At 43.7% G+C, this 21,125-nt stretch overlaps 1 protein-coding gene across 4 annotated transcripts in view; it reads left to right on the top strand.

Annotated features, from left to right (window-relative positions):
• Window positions 1-18,422: 18,422 nt before the first annotated feature.
• The window catches only part of TBL1XR1 (TBL1X receptor 1), a 188,787-nt gene continuing 186,084 nt past the window's right edge, over window positions 18,423-21,125 (top strand). For 2 of the 4 annotated variants that reach the window (XM_032629517.1, XM_032629511.1), the window contains exon 1: window positions 19,518-19,644. The gene's annotated coding sequence lies outside the window, so the exon portion shown is untranslated. Of the gene's footprint in view, window positions 18,857-19,517; window positions 19,645-21,125 lie in introns of those variants that run through there. The other 2 variants (XM_032629510.1, XM_032629516.1) reach the window with 2 other exon arrangements.

Here is a 21,125-nt window from a genome sequence, read left to right as displayed (position 1 = left end):
AAGAACTGCTACTTTGTATTTAATTCTAACCAAATTAAAAAAAAAAAGAGAGAGAGAGAGAACTGTTTGTGGAATGGATGTGGAGTCTGAGGAGAAAGCACGCAGGTCACCTTAGATGGTATGATACCCAACAATGTCAAAAGTGCTCTTAGACACCAGGAAATTAGATTTTAGGAAGTTGAAGGGAAAGATGAGTCAGATTCAATGCCTAAAACTCTAAAGGAAAGATTATTTTGAAAGTCTTTCAAAAATGAAAATTTCAAGTCAACAAATATTTAATGATCACCAGCAACATGGGACAATCTGTACCAGTAGCTATAAAATTCTTACTCTCAAGGAATTAATTGTCCGTGGAGGGAAGAAAAGGAGACAAGCACTCAAATGCACAGCTACCATTTATTGAACATCTACTTTGAAAAACAATATGATTAAAAATTTATATATAATATGTAAAATATTTACAAATGCTTTGCAAGATAGATATTATCCTCAGTTAACAAAGAGACTAAATGTTTAGAATGGTTGAATAAATTGCTCAAAGCCTCACAGCTCATGAGGAAATGAGCACAGCCCCCCTCTTCTTGCATTTATTGGATCAGCTTGATCCCAGGGGCCTCGTAAAGCAAAAGGAGCAAAAGGACACTCTGTTCCCTCCTACTTTCTCCCATGTATCTTCAAGAACACCAAGAGTTCATTGGCATGGATTTGGCCCCTAAAAGTAGAAGCTTTTAACAATTGACTGCAAAGGAGTAAAATTAGTTCCATCTTTGTAACTGGAATATCTGCTAAACTCCTTGTGGGAGAATTCATTCCTTGAGCGAAGACTTACCATTATCAATCCTTCTATATTGAAAATCTTTCTCCTGAACTCTCAGGAGCGTAGGTAAATCAGCACTTAAAAAACAACTGCTTAGGGGCTTCCCTGGTGGCACAGTGGTTGAGTGTCCGCCTGCCAATGCGGGGGACACAGGTTTGTGCCCCGGTCCGGGAAGATCCCACATGCCGCGGAGCGGCTGGGCCCGTGAGCCATGGCCGCTGAGCCTGCGCGTCCGGAGCCTGTGCTCCGCAACGGGAGAGGCCACAACAGTGAGAGGCCCGCGTACCACAAAAAAACTGCTTAATGACAGAATATGTAAAAAAGATTTAGCATTCTAAGAGAAGTTATATATTTTAAAAAATAAATCGACTCTTTAATGTTGAAAATAACATATTGTGCAATGTGTTCAGAAGCCTAAAATGTTAAGATGTGGATAAAATTATAACATAAGAGTTTTACTCGAAACATTTAATGAATTATATAATAAATCATTGTTGACTAAATAAAATGGAAGTCTTGACCAGTTGTATATTGATCAAGTTTGGCATATACATGTATCTTTTTTTTTTTTAAATGTGAGTAAAACAAGCTAAACACTCACTTTCTTCACTTTAGCAGTTAATTCTTGACTGAATTATTGAAAAATTAAATTTACACTCCTATTATTTAGCTATGGAAATTCAACTTACATGTTTTAATAAAAAAAAAAATAAGAAAGCTAATGAGGCCACTAGAGGTGAGAAGTCTAGGAATTGTGTCTTCAGAGGTTCACTGACTCTGCTTAAGAGGACAGCAACAAGAGGAAGGTTCAGCCAAAGAACTTCACTGAAGTGAAAGAGCCACACAACTAACCACACCCCCTATTTCCTGTATATTCCTGGAAGGGGAAAATATCCAATAAACTGAACATGGAGATTACATTATAACACTTTTAGTGTACACAATACCAGCTTTCCTGAAAGTTGGGGGAAAGTTGTTCACGTTTTTCTTTTAGTAGCCAAAAAGGACTATGTTTAGAAGTAAATTATGATGCAATTTGGTTCATTCACATCTCTCTATATGTAGAGAAATCAGAGAAAATCACAAAGCACATTTAATCAGTTATTTGCTTTGTACAGAGACATACATGTATAGAATTGTCAAAATCCCCTCATTGTTAGGTAAGGCCTGGAATAAAGTGGCAAAATTGGGGCTTAGCATCCAACCTGCTCCCTCTGGCCACACCCTGGGCCCTGGCCAGTGGTAGGTCCCAGCGGAGGAAGGTGTATCTAGTTCTAATTGGTCTACCCAGAAGAGATACAAAGACCTGGGTTTGCTAGCTGAGGCCCTCCATGGCCCTGGTCTCATGAGTAAGAAGGACAAAGGAAGTAACCCAGAAAGAGAATTTCTCATGTGGGCATAGGAATGATTGTATCAACTGGCCCTCCTGAGCTCTGTGCATTCTGGACAGCAAGGATCTGAGGCTGCAGAGTATAGGGCCACATACTTGGTGCTTTGCTAGAGGGAGTGGGATGGACCTATTCCTGCACAAAACATGCACTTCTTTGCTAGAAGTTGTTAATATGACTGGCCTGGCTCTCAAAGAATATCACCTTATTTGTATGCTGAAAACCATAGACCCCTGGTCAATACTACTTTATGGCTCTAATGGGAAAAATACTCAATAACTTGCTCTCTTCCCACCTCCTTATAGTTGTTTTCTTCCCCCTTGACCCTAGGTACTCCTTGACCTAGAATCCCAGGGTGTTAGAGATTGAGAATCCTTTGAGACCAAACCCGGCCACCTCTTGCTTTCTGCATGATAGAACTGAAGCCACTTTGCCCTTTCTGCCCCCACTTAATTCTTCTGATATCCACTCATATTTTTTTTTTTTTTTTTTTTTTTTTTTGCGGTACGCGGGCCTCTCACTGTTGCGGCCTCTCCCGTCGCGGAGCACAGGCTCCGGACGCGCAGGCCCAGCGGCCATGGCTCACGGGCCCAGCCGCTCCGCGGCATGTGGGATCCTCCCGGACCGGGGCACGAACCCGTGTCCCCTGCATCGGCAGGCGGACTCTCAACCACTGCGCCACCAGGGAAGCCCATCCACTCATATTTTATATCATTCACAGCTTTTGGAAAATATGAGTTAGAATAATTTGCTCACTGCAAATCTTGCTCTGCCTAGTCTCAACCCAAAACTAAGGAGTATGAGAAGAGAAAGAAAGAAAATGAGAAACCTACATGTTTTGAAATTTTAAAGCATTGATGACATTCATTATATTATTTGTATGCCATGCAAACCTTTTATTTCCTTAGTTAAAAACTTCTTTGAGAGTAGGGACTGTGTCTTTTACATGATCTTCTAATATATATGGATTCTAGCACATTATTATGAATGCCTAGGAGTATAATAAGTGTTATTTGTTGACGATGAGCCACTCTGTCCCCTGGCCTCTTAGGAGGATCCCACATAATCATCCCAGACAGACAAGAATCCATCCTGCTTTGAAAGACCTACAGGGAGTGAGAATCTAAACCTTCTTCCATAACTCATTTCAGTGTCTAATAAAGCTTAGTGTCTGCTGGAAGATCCTTCCCAAGAAGGTGGCATTTGGGAATGTTGCAGAGTAAATGCTGAACTTCTTCTAAGGCCTTGGAGCCAGTCACTTGAATGACTAGGAACTATCCTGGGGGAATGGGTGGGTGCTGGTGGGGAAGGTAGTCATATGAGGAAGAAAAAGGGCAGAGATTAGGTTTCTTTGCAGCGCAGAGGAAGTGGCATTGTTCACACTTGCTAGCAGAACTGCCCAGTGTTAAGGATTTGGGATGGGTAGAAGTCAGGAAGCTGTGGAGCTGGGGAGAGCTCTATGATGGAGGAAGGCAAGTCTGCCACTGGCTACCCAGCTGTTTACATCCTTCCCTGGAGCTGACTATGATGATAAAATTGCCATTAGTATTCCCCATTAATATTCCGTGGTCATCAGTGTTAGTTCCTGTTAACAGGAAAGGAATGCGTATACCCTAGCCATGCTACAAATGAGATGAATGTTTCCTTTGCAGTGTGTGTGTGTGTGCACACACACATGTGCAAATGAAAGGGTTTGTGGAGGTGCAAACCTGGAGTGACAGGAGGTGAATAAAAGAAGGATTAGAAGGATGCTAGCAACCTCTCAGGCCAAAGCAGACTCAACCAAGTGATCCAAATCAGGGCTGAAAATCAAAGCAGATGCCCAAAGGAACTCAAATTCAATGAAAGCCTAGGACAGGAAGTGGGAGGGCAGAGTTGGAGGCGGAATAAGGATTGAAGTGAGGAAGTGCAGGTCAGAAAAAGTAGGCCTGCTGAGATATCTGGCACTGGAAGGGATGAAACAGAACTGAGCCTCCAGGAAAATGGGTTGGCAAGATGGAGTTGAGAAGTAAGTTTCAGCCTAATGATTGGGATACATGACAGGGCTTCCATCCACCCTGTGCCCTGGGCTAGGAGTGCTGTGAGCAGAGGACCTAGGCTGAAGGAAGGCATGTTGGTGGCCTGGCCTCCTCCCTGCCAGGGGCCTGGGATGAAATGCAACCGGATGAAGTAGGTGCCACTGGTTAGATCTGAGAAAGTATTTGGACTGGGAAAAACCAAGACAGTTTTCAAATTCTGTTGTGCCCTGATTGTCTGGAAGAGAGAACAAGGCCTGCATCTAGCTAGAAGCTTGTTTTGCGGTAGCTGAGACCGGGCAAGGTTGGGGCACACAAGGCCTGTGGAGGGAACTCGTACCTCAATGACAACCAAGTAATCAGTCACTTAGGAGAAGAATCTAAGTCAGTTTGGGTGAAAAGCGCCCTGGTCCACCGTGCCTTAGACAGTCCTTCTCAGGGTCCCCACAAACAGAGAAGGCAGCTGATTGGAGAACAGTAGGAAGCAGTGGAATTAAAACCCTAGGATAACACAAGAAGCCCTAAGTGGTATTAAGAGCTTGGAGAGGAAGTGTGGGTGGAAGGGTAAGTCATAACTAGTGGCTTGTAAGCCTTCTAAGGACTGTCAACCCCTTGGAACAGAACAAAAGCTCCATTCACTTGTTCCAGCCCCTGTTTCTTGTTAGCTCCCACAAGTCATTTTCTATAGCCCTGCAGGAGCCTGATGTTAGTTTGCTCAAATTGTAAATGATTTATTTTATGAATGCTGAATAACAGGACCATGGTTAAAGGAAATAATCTTCACATATAAGACTCCTTGATCTGCTCCCTAAACACTTCTTTTCTTCCCTCCCTTGTGTGTGTGTGTGTGTGTGTATGTGGTGTGTGTTGATTGGAACATCTGTTCTAGATATCAGCATCATCTTTAAAGCACACATTTTGAGGAGCTTTCAGGTCAAAAACTTGAATTCAAGTCCAAAACTGGCCAGAGCCCTAAATACCGTTCCTACTTTTCTTGGCACTTTCCAGTTTCTTTGGCAAATATCTGTGAAAAATAATGACATACCACCATTTATTAAACATTTTGGTTATAGTGGGCCTTTTGTACACTTTTGCTTATGTGTTATTATGTACCTGTTTTACATTAAATCAAGCTGGAGCATTTAACATATTTACCAAATGCAAACCTGATCTGAGACAATACTGGGATTTCTATAACACTATATTAGCTCAAATATTTCCTCTATAAATCAGGGATATATTTATACCTATATATCTATAGGTATAGATATATGAGATTATATGCTTTAGAAAACAATGTTTTACCACAACTGATCTAGGCTTAAGAAATTGTGAGGGTGTGGGTATGGATCTTACTTATTACTACTATCCTGATCTCATATTTTTAAAAGATTAGAGAGAAAGGAATCCTTTTTCTATATTTTGGGTGCATTTTGTAATCCTCTTATTTAAGCACTTCTCAAAGTTCTCATCTTGCTACACTTAATGGTAGAATGTGTGCCCCAGTAGGCTGACTGGGGTGAAGGATGGGGGTGGGGAGTCTGAGGGGGGCCCTACATTTGCTGCCTACAGATCAAAAGGTCTTTAGAATTTCTTTTATTTGAAAACGCCATAATTTCTCTTGGTTACGCTATAAAAATACCCACACACACACACACAATACACCCATGAATAAACCAACCCTTCAGAACAGTATACTCTGTTATCTAAAAGCATTGTTTCTCATGTTCCTACTAATTTATCAGATGGAATAGTTTGGCATCATGCTTACACATAGGTTTTGTTTTGTTTTGTTTTGTTCCTAGTCAATTCTGTAAGTGGTAAACTTGTACACAGCGTTCTAAAAGACCCCAAATGAAAAGCTGATCTACTGTTCCAGACGTATATAATAATAACAGCTCACCTTGAGTGCTTTCTCTGTGCCTTGTACATTAATAAATAAAACAAGCATAATCTTTGCCATTAAGAAGTTCATGGTTTAGGGAACCCTCCTACACTGTTGGTGGGAATGTAAATTGGTACAGCCACTATGGAGAACAGTACAGAGTTTCCTTAAAAAAAACTAAAAATAGAGCTACCATATGACATAGCAACCCCACTCCTAGGCATATATCCAGAGAAAACCATAATTCAAAAAAGATGCATGCAGCCTGACGTTCACTGCAGCACTATTTACAATAGCCAGGACATGGAAGCAACCTAAATGCCCACTGACAGAGGAATGGATAAAGAAGATGTGGTACATATATACAATGAAATATTATTCAGCCATAAAAAACAAAATAGTGACATCTGCAGAGACGTGGATGGACCTAGGGACTGTCATACAGAGTGAAGTAAGAAAGAGAAAAACAAATATCATATAATATTGCCTATATGTGAAATCTAGAAAAATGGTAGAGATGAACATATTTGCAAAGCAGAAATAGAGGCACAGATATAGAGAACAAATTTATGGTTACCAAGGGGGGAAGGAGGGAGTGGGATGAATTGGGAGATTGGTACTGACATATATACACTACTATGTATAAAATAGATAACTAATGAGAACCTACTGTATAGCACAGGGAACTCTACTCAGTGCTCTGTGGTGACCTAAATGTGAAGGAAATCGAAAAAAGCATGGATATATGTACACATATGACTGATTCACTTTGCTGTACAGCAAGAAACTAACATAACGTTGTGAAGCAACTATACTCCAATAAAAATTAATTTTAAAAAGTTCATGGTCCAGTGGACGAGACAGACTGTAAACCAAATAATTAGACAAATGCACATGAAATGGCCACTGTGATAAGCACTGTGAAGGAGCAGAGTCCTGTTAGAAAGAGATCATATGAATAATGGGACATTTGATCTTGTCAGGGGTCAGGAAAGTCTTCCCAAGGAAGTGATGCTTGAATTGAGACCAGGGGGTAGGAGTGAAAGTGTGAGGTTAACTAGGAAGAAGGAGGGTGTGGAGGTTAGCACGGGGAGAGCAGGTGGCCCAGGCAGCTGTTACTGCAATGGCAAAGGCTTTGCGGTGGGAGAGAGCACAGTCCATGCACTGAACTGGAAAAACTCAGCGTGACCACAACACAGCCCGGGGCAGAGGGGCACATGCAGGTGGGGCTTCAGAGAAGTTTGGGCATTAGAGGTTTTAAGCTGCTTCATGCAAGTGTTTTGGAGGAAAGCCGGAAAGGAAGCAAAGACTAGGAGGTTATTGCAGATGAGAGCCACTGCTCCTTGGTCTAAGTACCAAATATATAGAGATATATAGAATTCATAGGATATAAAGGGATCTCTAAGATAAAATGTATTTCAAACTTTCCAAGTATTAATTTACCTAGACTACTCCAAGTAGATAATTATTTGTAATTTTAAACCTCCACAGAACATTTTCCTAAAATTTACTGTGGGGCAGTTCTCTTATTACTGTTTCTTGGTTAATTAGGCAGTCTACTCGGCCTGCCTTGGTCAACACAGGAACCGTTGTCAGGGAGATTGCAATGGGCCACCCAGGCAAGGGGAAATGTAATGAATTCAGTAAGTGCTTCCTAGTGTTCCCTTTAAGCAGGTCCCAGGCAGGATTTGTGAACTAGGGGAAATTGTTTCTAAGACCTTTCTGCCCCAGCCAGTGGCCACTTTCAGACCTCTAAGCCATGGTGGACCAAAGCTTCTCAACCGGATGTTTCTCTTGACCTCTCTCATTTTTTTCTTCCCAAACTTCATGTTCCTACTGAAAACTTTTTCTGTCCTTTGCCCCATATCAATAACCTTTCCCTGTATCCCATTATACATAGTCTCTCTGACACTTTAAATTCATGTGAAGTGTATTGGAACGTTCTAATAATTATTTGGATGCCATGATCTCCTGTAAATTTTTAGGTTAAAAAAAAAAGCTTTATAAGTTCCCTCCCCTTTTCCCACCTCCCTGCCTTAAAACTATGCCTTTGTGTTAAGAATAGCTCTAGTAAATAGCAGTTCAAGTTCAAGGTGGGAAGAGAAGAACTGTTTTGTGTCTAGCTATGAGACAGATAACTTGGGGCAGATGGTAGGACAATGAGCTGCTCCTCTAATAGCAAAATTTGTAAAGCTGCTTTTTTTTTACAGCTGAGCTTCCTTATTGCATATCTGGGCTCTTCAAAGGAGACATTATGACTGAAAGTCAAGTTTACTTAAAGGTACAGTTTCTTCCTCCTGAGGTCAGGCTCTTGTCAAAGACATTGGGACATTCCACTTTTGGGTACTGAGAGAAAAGTTTGCTACTCCACTTTCTCTGAAATAGAGTAATGCTGAGTATCATTGCTCTGCAATACTGTCTTGGGCATCAGTTCCCAAATGGAATGTGGCATGGAACATAAGTCTTGCAGAGTTGCTCATGTGTGCAGCTGTGCATGGCATGATAATCCCCAGAGCAAACTTTGGGGTTGCCAAAAAGAGTTAGTCCTGTAGCACCCCAGTGGAACATACCTCACTCAGATTTCAAGATGCATCACCAGGGTCAGAACATTACGCCCTTTTCCTCATCACAGTGATCCTCCAATTCCTTGGAGGGCCCTAGTTTGAGGTAAATGGCCAGTTTTGGAGAGGAGGGCAGGGTCAGACTCAGGTAAAATGGTGAGGTTTACCAATGATTTCTCTAGATCGGGAGTCGGCAAACTATAACCCGCAGACCAAAGACAGCAGCAGCCTGGAGCTAGGGATGGCTTATACTTTTTAAAAGGTTGGAGGTGAAAACAAACAAACAAACAAAACAAAGAAGAACATGGCCTGCAAAGCCTAAAGTAGTTACTATCTAGCCCTTTACAGTAAAAGTTTGTCCCCCAGCTCCTGAGCCCGCCATGTCCCTTTCTCTGCCCTCACTCCTCTGTAGCTCCTTTCTGACTCCTCATTAGAAGGAAGCCTGGCCCAGCTCTCATTTCCAGGTGTACTTACTCAAGAGAACTAATCCTTCTGCCCAAAGGCAAACCCATTGACCTGGCTGCCTTTTTCCAGCTGGAGGGAGGACTGCAGTCTGCTTCTACTCCTCCTTTCCTCCTGCCCCCTTCCCCTGGCTTCCACCTCCTGCTATGGTCTGGAGCTACCCTTCCTCAGGCTGTGGGTGCCCCAGTTCTCAACACCTGGGGGCAAGGGTTTCTGCCAGCCAGGAGCTTCTGGAGACCGAGGGTCTCATGCATCCCTTGCTAGAGAAGTGAAGAGGTCTGCTCCTTGAGACTTCCTCGGGTTCTAACACCTGTGGTCCTAAGAGAGGCCTCCCAGGACCTCCGGGCTGGCTTGTGACCCAGAATGCTCTCTGGCTGCAGCAGTTCTGTCCCCACCCCCACCCCTGCCAGGCTCAGATCTGCTTGCTGTGTGGAGTAGTGGTTAAGGGTATGAACTCACCTGCCTAGATGAAAATCCAGCTCTGACATTTTTAGCTAGGGAACCTCAGGCAAGTCATTTAACCAGCCTGTGATTTGGTTTCCTCATCTGTGGACAGGGGATGATAATAGTTCCTCGTTCATCTGGCTGTGGCGAGGATTAATGTTAATCTACATCAAATGGTTTTGAACAAAAGCCCTAACACATGGTAAGTACTCAATAACACGCTCGCTCTTACTACTATTTGATGTTCTGAGGTTAGCTGTGTCATGAGCTGGTCTTGACCTAGGTCTCTACTTCCTCTGGCTGTAGCTCAAAGTGACTTCTGCTCTCAAAGTTAGTCAGGCCACCCCCGGGGGGTAGGCAAGACTTCCAAACAGGTGAAATGTGTTTAAGAGGCTTCCCATAGCTCTTATTCTTTACACCTTTTATTATGCAGAATAATGACTAAAAATACCTTGCTTTTGAAAGGAGGTTGTGATCTACTTTCACAAACATTATTTCATTAGAGGCATGGGACAGCCCTGTGAAATAGCTGGCACGTGGTCGTCACCCACAGACGCTGACTGAGTGATGGAGATGGGCTGTGAGCCTGCCAGTTAGCAGGATGATGTGGTGTGGCCATGCAGAACTGGCCACTTTGGAGCAATCTTGTTAATGTGCTCCCTACTTTATTCATGAGGAAGCTGAGTTTCTGAGCTGCTTGTTGCTTTGTCTAAGATGACACACAACTCGGATAGAGCTGCATCTAGAACCCAGTTCCTCTGACCTCTACACTAGCCCCGTGGTTGTTATACCTATCACTAAATGTGTCTAAAATCAAGTTCATTTTATTTGATTCAGTGATAACCTGGGTACTGGCATACACAGTCTTTCCTTTGTGTTGCTCAAGGAAGATCACATCAAAAGCTGTAGAAAGGGAGGGAGGTCCTGTGCCCCATGAGGAGTTCTCTGAGTCTCTGCAAAGGACAGTGACTTTCAAGAGTGTCGGACGGAAGTGAGCACAGGTGCTCAGTGACTTCCCCTCTCTTATTGGAGGGGACTTGCCACGGGACACATAATTTCTCTCACCATTTGCCCCTGGGAGAGCAGTTTCCCCTGTGGGGAAGGGCTGTGACTATTCAGTTCTGTCTGTGGCTGGGTGGGATAAGTTTAGGGGAAGGCAAGTATTAGGAAGCCCATTTAGTTGTATAACTAAGCTTTGATCTCCAAAAAGTAGAAAAATAAAAGATCAAGAACTAAAATAAAGACATTTAACCAAATTTGAACACAATCTACCAAATGCGTTCCACAGAATCCTAGCTTTGCAAGATTTTGAAAGGTATGTCTTTAAAAAGGGGGTTAAAAGGGTTTATAAGATTTTCATACTGCAAGGTTTCTCAGTCTTTAACATGCTAATGAACATTGCAAATCTCTAGAAGGTGGATTTAACATGTGAGATTTCCCAGACTTCTTTAATGTTGAACCTTTTACTCCCCAAAGTGCAGGCTATGTGCCCATGATGAGTGGAACACAATTTAAGAAATCTTAACGTAAGGGCATTTGGCGTATTCTTATAAAGTGAAGTCTGCTCACTTTCCAGTGACCATGATAAGGGCGTGTGTGTGTGTGTGTGTAGTGTTCAGAACTGCAGAGCCAGCCACAGACGTGAGAATGTGCACAGTTAATTTCTGTAAGAATTGTAGTCCCATCAGAGAAGAATAAAATACAAACAATTCAGAATAAAATGAAATAGTTTATAAATTGGTTGAATTCCGCTATGTGTGTCAGCCATCTAGCAGTAGGGGTACAAATACCAATCACTTGGAAGAAGTCGGTTCAGCCAGAATCTGTGAGCAGGAACGGTGGCAAGACCACTACCCACCTGAAGGCAAGAATTTGGGGTTCCCATTGGCAGCATTAAGGAGGGTTCAGTATGTCTTATCAGCTGTGAGAAATGCTACTTCGAAGTCTGCATCTCCAGCCAGACCTCTCAGGACAATTCGCCACTTACCCTAACTCACCTGGGCCAGTAGAATTTTTTATTTAAAGCATGTTTCTTTTAGCCTCAGTAAAGCATAAAGTTAAATAAAGAGATAAGTATATCAATACTTACTTAAAGCTTATGTACTTAAACTTTTTAAGTCTACTAAAGTAAATTTTCTATTCTATGCTTAGAAATAACTTGTGCATATTTGTATTTGATGTTTTAAACATTTGTAATGTTTAAGACAATTTGACGTTTTAGAATGCCTGACAGGTTGTCCTTGTGATGCCGATTTAAACCATCTATGTGAACTCTGTAATTGATTTAGATTTGTGATTTCCAGTGAAAAGGTATGAGAATTTTATTAAATCTGTGTTTTTGTTATATTCAAAAGAACTTAAGATTCATCATATTTTATAATTAGTTTATCGTATTTATGAGCATTACTTGTGATTCTTTTGTTTGTTGAGCAATGAAGTATTTTATCATTTATTTTATTTTATTTATTTATATTTTTTGTCTGCATTGGGTCTTTGTTGCCGCGCGCCGGCTTTCTCTAGGTACCGCGAACGGGGGCTACTCTTTGTTGCAGTGCGCGGGCTTCTCATTGTGGTGGCTTCTCTTGTGGCTCACGGGCTCTAGAGCGCAGGCTCAGTAGTTGTGGTGCACGGGCTTAGTTGCTCCGCGGCATGTAGGATCTTCCCGGACCAGGGATCGAATCCATGTCCCCTGCATTGGCAGGTGGATTCTTAACCACTGCGCCACCAGGGCAGTCCAATGAAGTATTTTAAAAAGAAGATTGAGTACATTAAATGTATAAATGAAGTTTAAGAATTCAAAGGAATTTAATTAACCAGATTGTAAGCATTCACTTAAAAGAGAGACTTAGATATGGAGCTTGAAAGCTTAAAGGAAAACTAGGTTTTCAAATTTGTAATAAATAAAACTGAATTACACCATGTTGCCTTCTTTGCCCACAAAACCTGTCTTCGAGAACATGCCACACCCAAACTGCCACGTGGGAGCCCTGGAGGTGGTGAGAGGTAGGGAGTGAGTGGGGCAAAGGTCTTCCTCGTGTAATCATTTCTTCCTTGTGTAGATGCACTAATAGCTCAGAGTGCAAGTGACTGAATGCAGCTGGTTTATTATAACCACTGCATTCAATAAGCATTTTTTGAGATTCTGGTCTAGCAGATGTGGGTCGTATAAATGAGATTAAGATGCGGTTCCTCCCCTGAAGCAGTTTCTCCTTTTTTCCACTTTGCATTTCTCTCCTCTGTTCATGGAAGGACTTTGCAGCAACAAACACTTGCACTTTCTTGACTTGGCCTGCTTTGTTGCACTCAGTGGAAAAGCAGACAAGGCTCTCAGACAGCCTTGAGTGCAAATTCTTGTTTTGCCATTTGCCACGTGAACATAGATAAGCTATTTGGTCTTGTTACTTTAGTTTCCTCATGAATCAAACTGAGATAACAGTATTATTTACCTCTACAGGTTTTCGAGAAAATTAGGGACAGCAAAGATAAAAGTGCTTGGTAACAAGAAATAAGCTTCAACAACTGGTAGCCATTAATATGACCTATGGTTTCTTTCCGTCAATGTCCTTGCACAGATAGAATGTCACCTTATATCCACCCGTGATAAAACATGTTTAGGCTTCTGAGCCCATCAAGAGCAGGGGAGACATTTGGGGCAGGAGACAGCTGAAGGGAATAGAGAACTCTTCTTTACCTACACTCACTCTCTAGCCACTTGTATCCAGAACTGTGATTTCAAATATCCTTACTTAACTGATGAGTCCCAACGTTATATTTTCAGCTCTGATACCTCCTCTGAACACCAGATATGCATATCTGGCTCCGTATTTGACATCTTCACGGGGATGTCTGATTGTCACATCAAACTCTAAAACAAAACTCTTGATTTTTCCCTCATAAACTTTCTCCTCTCCCAGACTCTCCCATCTTGATAAATGGACAGTCCATTCTTCTACTTGCTTGGTCTAAAATCTCAGAATCATCTTTGAGTCTTGTGTTTCGCTCGCATGCCACAAATATATTTCCTGATCCTTGTTTAAAATGTACACAGAGTTTAGCTTCTTTTAACCAGCTCTTGCCACCATCCTCCATGCTGCCAACCTCTCATTGGGATTTCTGCACTAGCCCCTAACTGGTTGTCCCCTTTCCACTGTTGCACGATTGCACTTAACACTCTGCATAGTAAAACAGAAGTCGCGTCAAGTCACTTCTCCACTCGAAACCTTTCAATGGCTTTCTATCTCATGAAAAGAAAAAGGCCTTCACATGTGGTCCCTGGCTCCCTCTCCCGCCACGCCTTGGCTGACTTTGTGCCTGTCAACTGGCATCATTTTTATTCCTCGAATACAGCACGCTTGCTTTGGCCTCTGTTCTTATGTATTTGACATTCCCTCTGCCTTCTTCTATTTGCCACTCATCCCCCAACTTCATTTCGTTTCCTGCTCACAGGTCACCTTAACTGAGCAGCCTCTTCTAAAAGCCCCATCTAAACTAACATATGCTCCCAACCCTCTCCCCACCTTATTTTACTTAAGCTTGCTACCTGTTATTTCCCTGACTTACTAGCAGCTAGGTATGGTCATATGCCCAAGTTCTGGCCAGTTAAGTACGAGTAGAAGTGATAAGAACAACTGCCAGGACGAGTCCTGAAAGAGAAGACATAAGTCCTCTATTTCTCCTTCTTTCTGGCCCAGTGGCTGGAATTTGAATGTGATTGCGGGAGCTAGAAAAGGCACCTTAGACCACTAGGTAGGAGATAATGTGTTGAGCTAGTAGAACAATCTGGGTCCTTGATACCTTATCCGTTCTGGAATGTTTACATTTGAATGGCCATGTTAGAGAATAAGCTTTTATTTTGTTTAAGCCATTTTTTATATTGCCTTTGTTACAGAAGTCAAACGATAGCCTAATGCAGACATATTTTTTGAAAGTCTGTCTGTTCTCCTAACCCCCACCTGACTGGATTAGACCATAAATTCCGTGCAAGTAGGGACTGTGTTTGGTTTACTGTAAACAGCTTCTTGAACAGGGCCTGGTATGCTAAGCATTCAGGAAAAGTTTGTTGAATGAATGAACAGCAAAACCATCAACATAATGTGAGGCCTTGAGCACTGCCTGAGGAAGACCATGGCTGGTCAGTATAAGTAAGTGATTGGTACAGCAGTACGCTCTGTGTGGCTGGTTTTCTATTCTGACTAATCACAAAGGCAGGATACAACCTGCTATTTCCATTATCTGAGAGGCATAAATACTTGCAAGATGGTTGTGTGTTGCTTTTGTAATTTAAATGAAGACTCCCAAGTAAAGTTCATTGTTGTAATGAAATCGGGTCACAGAGTCATGGAAAACTGTGACAAGGTTCACGCTGATGAGGAAAGGTCACACATCGCATGCTAAGCACAGATGGAGAAAAGGAGCTTGTGTGCTGAGATCTTGAGATGTGTGGCTGAGATGTGTATCAGTGTGGGTGGCAAAAGCTGATAGCTGGAAGAACCACAGACAAAGAATTGCACAAACGGAGTCAAAATGAAACAGAAACATGTCACAGGGTGCTAGCAAGAAGCTTGGGGGTAAATGCTGCAGACATAAAGCCACTGATTTCATGGGTGAGTAACAATACGAAAAAGAGTTAACAGTGCCAAGATAATATTTTTGGTATCAAATACCATTTTCATGCTATTAAGTTTGTTTTGAATATTTTAATTACATAGATCAGCTAATATATACAACTTAAAACATCATGGTGACTTTAAAAATATAGTAATGAGATCCTGAGGTCTGGGATTAAACCACCTTAATTTTAAAGTCTTCTATTTCCTGAGTGATAAAATTTGCAAAGGTATAGGCTATCTTGCCATACCACATAACCTGGGTGTAATATTACTGAAATAAAACAAGTCAAGATTTGTTTAGTCATTTTATAATACACATGTAGCTTCTGGTAACAGTTACTGGTAAGAAGTTTCTCTTCCTTGAGAAGATAGCTAGAAAGTTCAAGAGAACTTTCTTCATAATGTGCCTCTTTGCTTTAAAATTTCTTAGTAACAGTAATTTCTCCTTTCTAGAAACATATTAACATTTATATTCAAAACATAAGGACGGCTTTTAGATTAGGACAAAGTACTGGAAATTGGTTGTTACCTCACTTTTGTGCCTAATTATTGCTTGCATTTTGGTGAGGCCTCTGATCTGGTATACTGGATGTGTTGGAATGACTAGTGGGTGGAGTAACAATACATGTGACCTTTGTATGGTGGCTCTTTTATCTGAGTATTTCATGTTGAAGCCACAATGTCATATCAGATAGGTTCTGGAATATAGAAATCCAAGTGATCAAAATATGGCCTCCTTTAAAAACCCCTTCGCTGAGAGAATCAAGGCTTTTCCACATTTGGTACTGTTTTTGTCCGAAGGGTGCTTCAAGTCTGTCTTCAGTGAACATAGCGGAGGAAGTTCACTTTACTGGAACAAGCTTATGGCACAGGTCCCCTTAGGTGACTTTTATTATGATATTCAAACGAAGTCAATTATGCACAGAAATACCTTGTAAACAAATGCATTGATTATTATTATCATTGTGATAATAACGATTTAGGAATTTCTGTTAGGAAAGGAGGGAGCTTGGGGTAGGGTATAAGAATTTCAGGCTAGAAGCCCGGGACCCCATGAAACTGAGGGAGGGAATGAGGTCATTTTGAAGGAAGATAAGTCTGGGGTCCCAGGTTTGGAGATGACCCTATTAAGAAACGGTGTAGTTGGGAAGTCGTCATTCACTGGATGAGTGGTTTGATTTTATAGTAGCTGCTGCCTGGACGGGACCCACGCACAGTGGTGGCACAATGAAACTTCATAAACAAGCTAGGCCAGTAGATGTGTTTCATTGGGTGGCTCAGATAACGAACCCTAGCTGTACTGAGATAGCTTACTAATTGAAGAGAGGATTATGCTTAGTGACATACATACGTATGTCACTAAAAATATTGAAAAATAAAAGAAGAAAGATATATTCTCAGTGCTTCTGGAAAGCATCTTTGCAAAGGTACTAGTTCTCCAGTAAATAAGCCTAAGCTTTAGAATCTTACTGAAATGCAAAACTAGCTCTCTTTGTGCTGTTTCCCTGTACACTCAACACAAGTGTTTTGGAAACCTGCAGTTATCTGAATTCCCATCAGGTGACATTGTTTAATCTAACATTCCCTCTTTCATATATGAAAATAGCTCTAAGGACAAACCACCGAGATGCTTTGAACTCTCTTTCTGGTGGTTCAGAGGGAGTTTCCAATCTCACTCCCTTTCCTCTGATGGTTTTCCTGCCCCTCCTGCCCCGCCCCTCCCCCAAAGGTCTGGAAAGGCCTTCAGCTGCTCCTCCCCACCCCCCTCCAAGAGCTCATCAGGGGCAAGGGCCTTTGACCTTGGCCAAAAAAAGCACCTGTCTCATCACTGAGCTTATTAGGCCACCCGGAGTCCAGACGTGTAAAAGTTACTTCTAATGAACTTTTTTTTTGGTGTGAAAATTTAGGTGTCTGATATTGAGAGGAAAAGGCTATTGCTTCAAAATAATGACTACACCAATTTCCAAATATTGTTATGAAAGTACGAAAGTAAGAAAGCAGAACCCCTTACCTAAAATGGCTGCAAAAATTGTTATTTTACTTTGAAGACAGCAATAACTGAAAATAACAACAAAAAGGTTTCCCTGAGGCCAAATCTTAAAATTAAAAGGGTAAGCTGCTTTCTTTACCCTAGGCTTATACAAAGGTCTGAGTAGGCTCCAAGACCTGCTTTTTGAGGACCTTGGATGAACACATTTGTTTTAAAAACTGTGAGGCACCTCCCTTTTTAAAAACAACCCGCTGCACTCATCATATTGTCACATTATCACTCATCTAAGTTGTACTCTATAAACCGCCTTGATGTGCTACACACATGCAAGAAGTATACAAAGTGGATATACTTCTACTGTCTTTGCTGCCGTTGAGGTATATATGTTTAGTAAACATTTAGTTACATTATTTTATTTTTGTGAAATGCGAACTGATCGACCAAACCTTTCAAACAGACCCACCAGACGATAAATACCACCATATGTTTAATTCACAGTACATTTGGGCATAAACACTTCAATTACAGCTTTGTGTTTAGTATCAAAACCCTTTTCTTGTGTTAGTCTGTTTTCTCCACAGATCCCGTGCTCTGGATTACATTTTGAATATCGCTTATTACAGATAAAGCACCTTTCCAGGTACGCTTCTGAGAAACATATGTATTTACGCACACAAAGGTGCGTGCAGATCTTTTCACAAACAAACGTCCATATGATGCCTGCGCCGCGCTCCCCTCACATGCTCACCGCGTGCGTGTGGCCCACAGGCCGCGCCGCGCAGCCCGGGTGCCCGCGGGGCCAGGCCGTCCCCGAACACGCGGGAGCCCCGCCGGCCTACCCATAAAAGCTAACCGGCGTTTCCCCACCCGAGGCGGCACAAGCCTTCCCGCCCCCACCCGGCCCGGGGCCGCGCAGCCAACACCCAGGATGCCCCGCACCCGGCCGCGCACGGCGGTGGGGGCGGGGCGGCCGGGGGCCGGGCGACACCTCGGAGCGCCTGCGGGTCTGTCTTTCTTTTTAAAAGCCTGCGCCGCCGCGGCGGGCGGGAGGGAGAAGATCCGGGCCGGCAGTACCCACCCCCCACCCCCCACCCCGCCGCGCCGCCGCCGCCGCCGCCTCCTCCCCGCGTCCGCGGCGCCCCTCCCCCGCCGGCCCCTCCCCCGCGCACCCGCCCGCCCGCCCGGCGCAGGCCGCTTGGGTTTGTTTTGCTGCGCGGCCGCCGCCGCCGCCGCCGCCGCGGGCCTCGCGAGCTCATTTGTGCCTGGCTGGTCCCCATTCCTCTCTCCCTAGTGTTGAGTGTCTGAGCCGTTGGCTGCTCCGAACCGTTTGGCTCTTTCCCTTAGTAACAGCTTTTACCTTCTGCCTCAATTCCTCTCCCCGCTCGCGCCCTTCCCCCGCGCGCCGCCTCCCCCCGCCGCCGGCCGCGTGCGCCCCCGCCCCTCCCCCCGCGGCGGGAGCACCTCCGCTCGCCACCTGGGGACCCGCGCCGCGCTCCCCGCCCCCGCCCGCCCGGCGCCCATCCCCCGCGCCCTCCGCTCGCCGGGGTTATAATTGCCTCTCACCCCCCGGAGGGGTTATTTTGGGGGTGGTTGGAGGTGGCGGCGGCGGCGGCGGCGAGGAGGGGAATTTCCTTGTGTCTCCATTCCCGGGAGGGGGGAGCGGCGTCGGAGGCCACGGTTTCCAGGTAAGTGCCGGGGGCCGGACCCCGGGGTGGGGGCGGCCGCGGGCCTGGGCGGGGGGCGCGGGCGGAGGCGGCCGGGGGGCGCCGGGCCGCCGGGGGGGGATGGGCGCAAGTGGAACATGCATTTTTCAACTTGGCCCTTCGGGGAGCTGGGGGTTTGGCGGGGGAGGGGAGGGAAGGCATTTAGGGTGCCCCATCCCCCCTTTTTGCTCTCAGGCTTCTTTGAAATGCTCACGTGCCTGCCCACCCCCTACCCTTTCCTGGTCCCGGGGGATCCTCACCCTTATGTTGTCCCCGAAAATGTGCACCTCGGCCTTCTCCCCCCTTTCCACCCTTCGTGCATTTACACCCCCATTTTGTGTGTGTGTGTGTGTGTGTATGTGTGTATGTGCGGGAGGCTTTCAGGAAAGAATTTGCAGCAAATTGAATCAAGGAGCCATCATGAGGCCGACTCCTTTATAGCCTATTTTTAGCAGGGGAGAGGGATGTCTTCTGTGCACGTTATTTTGTTAAACCTCAGGCAGCAATGGAAATCCGCTCCCGTCCCGCGGCGCGGCCCCGGGCCCGGCGCGGCGACCCTGGCCGGCGTGCTGGGGGCTGCGGGCGGCTGTTGGGGCCGCGCGTCTCGGGCGGGGGCGGGGGCGCGGGCGGGGGAGGGGCGCGCGGCCGCGCTCCGGGACGTGTTTATTTGTAACTTAGTGCTTTTTATCGTCTTGAGGAGGTATTTGATAGAGCCTCTTTGAAGTTGGGTTCAGAAGTGTAGAATTGGCAAAGTTATTGCCAGCTTCCTGGTAAGTTTTGGGTGGCTCAGAGTCATTATTTTCTGACAGTGTAAAGGCCACGTTGTGAGAGTGGTTTATCGGTAACTTCCTCTTTGCAACCGATGTCATTTTTTGAACAGAAGCAGACTTTTATAAGTGAAATATTAATCTGAAATGGCAGCTCGAGGGAAGACATGCGTGTGTTAGCGTGTTCAGTATTTTTGGAAGTTCCTAATTTGCTGGAACAGGCAGCACTTTGCAGTGGCAACCGAAAATAAATTTAGGTTGTGAAAATGGTGTGTTTCATGTAAAATTGGGGTTGTAATGGCTCTTAAAAGACGCTCCCATTGTTAGGTTATCTAATAATATTCTCGGAAATAATTGGGTGATTACAAATGACAAAAGTGTTGGAACCTAGTTAAAAACTAGGTTTTTTCCTCAGTGTCTGGAGTTTACCTTAAAACCGTGGACTCTGTGGGCACCAAGGTGAAGAGTTTTAGTACTTACGTGATTATAGTTGACAGAGGGAGGTTGACTTTTGGCTTTCTTGTTTTCTAAACAAGACCCTTATGCTGATCTCAACAAGCTTGTTAATAAAATTTGGTGGGTGAAATGTGGGTTATTTTTAGTCTAAATGGTTTGATTCTTCCTCCCCCATATAATTAAGTAATCGTTTCTCTTTCCCCCCCTTTTTTTCCCTAAAGACTCCTTTATCAGGTTGGATAATATAAGCCCTGGTGGTGTTTTCATCTACTTACCTTAAAAAAAATTGTAATAAATATCCTGGTTACACGTTGAAGATAGAGTGAGTGACTTTTTGGTTTTCCCAGTGTGGTTTATTTTCATTTTTTGTTAAATAAGACCCATGCTGCATTGGTGTATTTTAGTAATCTTGACTTCCTGGAACTGTATGTTCTCACCATTTTAATAAGTTTGTAGTCTAGGGAAATAGGGCACCTTTGTCTCCATGAAAACAGTGTGTGTGCTGAGTTGTATCATGGGAATTCATGGCAAGCAAGCCTCGGAAATTATCCTTGAGCGCGTTCTAGAAATAGTTAGTGTTTACCTGTGGAGGAGGAACAGCAGAAAGAAAATATGCCTGAAAGTGGTTAGGCGAGTGATTCGTGTTTATACTTTTTGCTCTTAAATCGAGGTTTTCCTGCTTCTTTGGAATATGAATTTTTTTCTTCCAGTCCTGTTATGCACCATGTGATATATGTAATCACAACCATTAAGTCCATAAGTAACTACTACTTTTTGTCACTTGAGTTGTTAGAATCAGAACTAGAGGGCAAAATACTAAACTGTATGGGGGATGAAAACAATATGGACGTGGAGAAAGTTTTTCTTACTGTTAAGGAACTTAATTAAGGTACTTGTTAATGGCATAAAGATTGTCGCAGAGCTCACCATCAGTTTATAAGATGTTTTTATTTCAACGTGTACCAGCTTTGGTTATTAATATGGGAGGTACCCGTGGTAAATGGAATGGCCCTTTGTGAAGGTTGTAG

Source organism: Phocoena sinus, chromosome 4 (genome assembly GCF_008692025.1).
Source record: "Phocoena sinus isolate mPhoSin1 chromosome 4, mPhoSin1.pri, whole genome shotgun sequence".
Classification (NCBI taxonomy): Eukaryota; Metazoa; Chordata; class Mammalia; order Artiodactyla; family Phocoenidae; genus Phocoena; species Phocoena sinus.
This window is presented reverse-complemented; position numbering and strand designations above follow the sequence as displayed.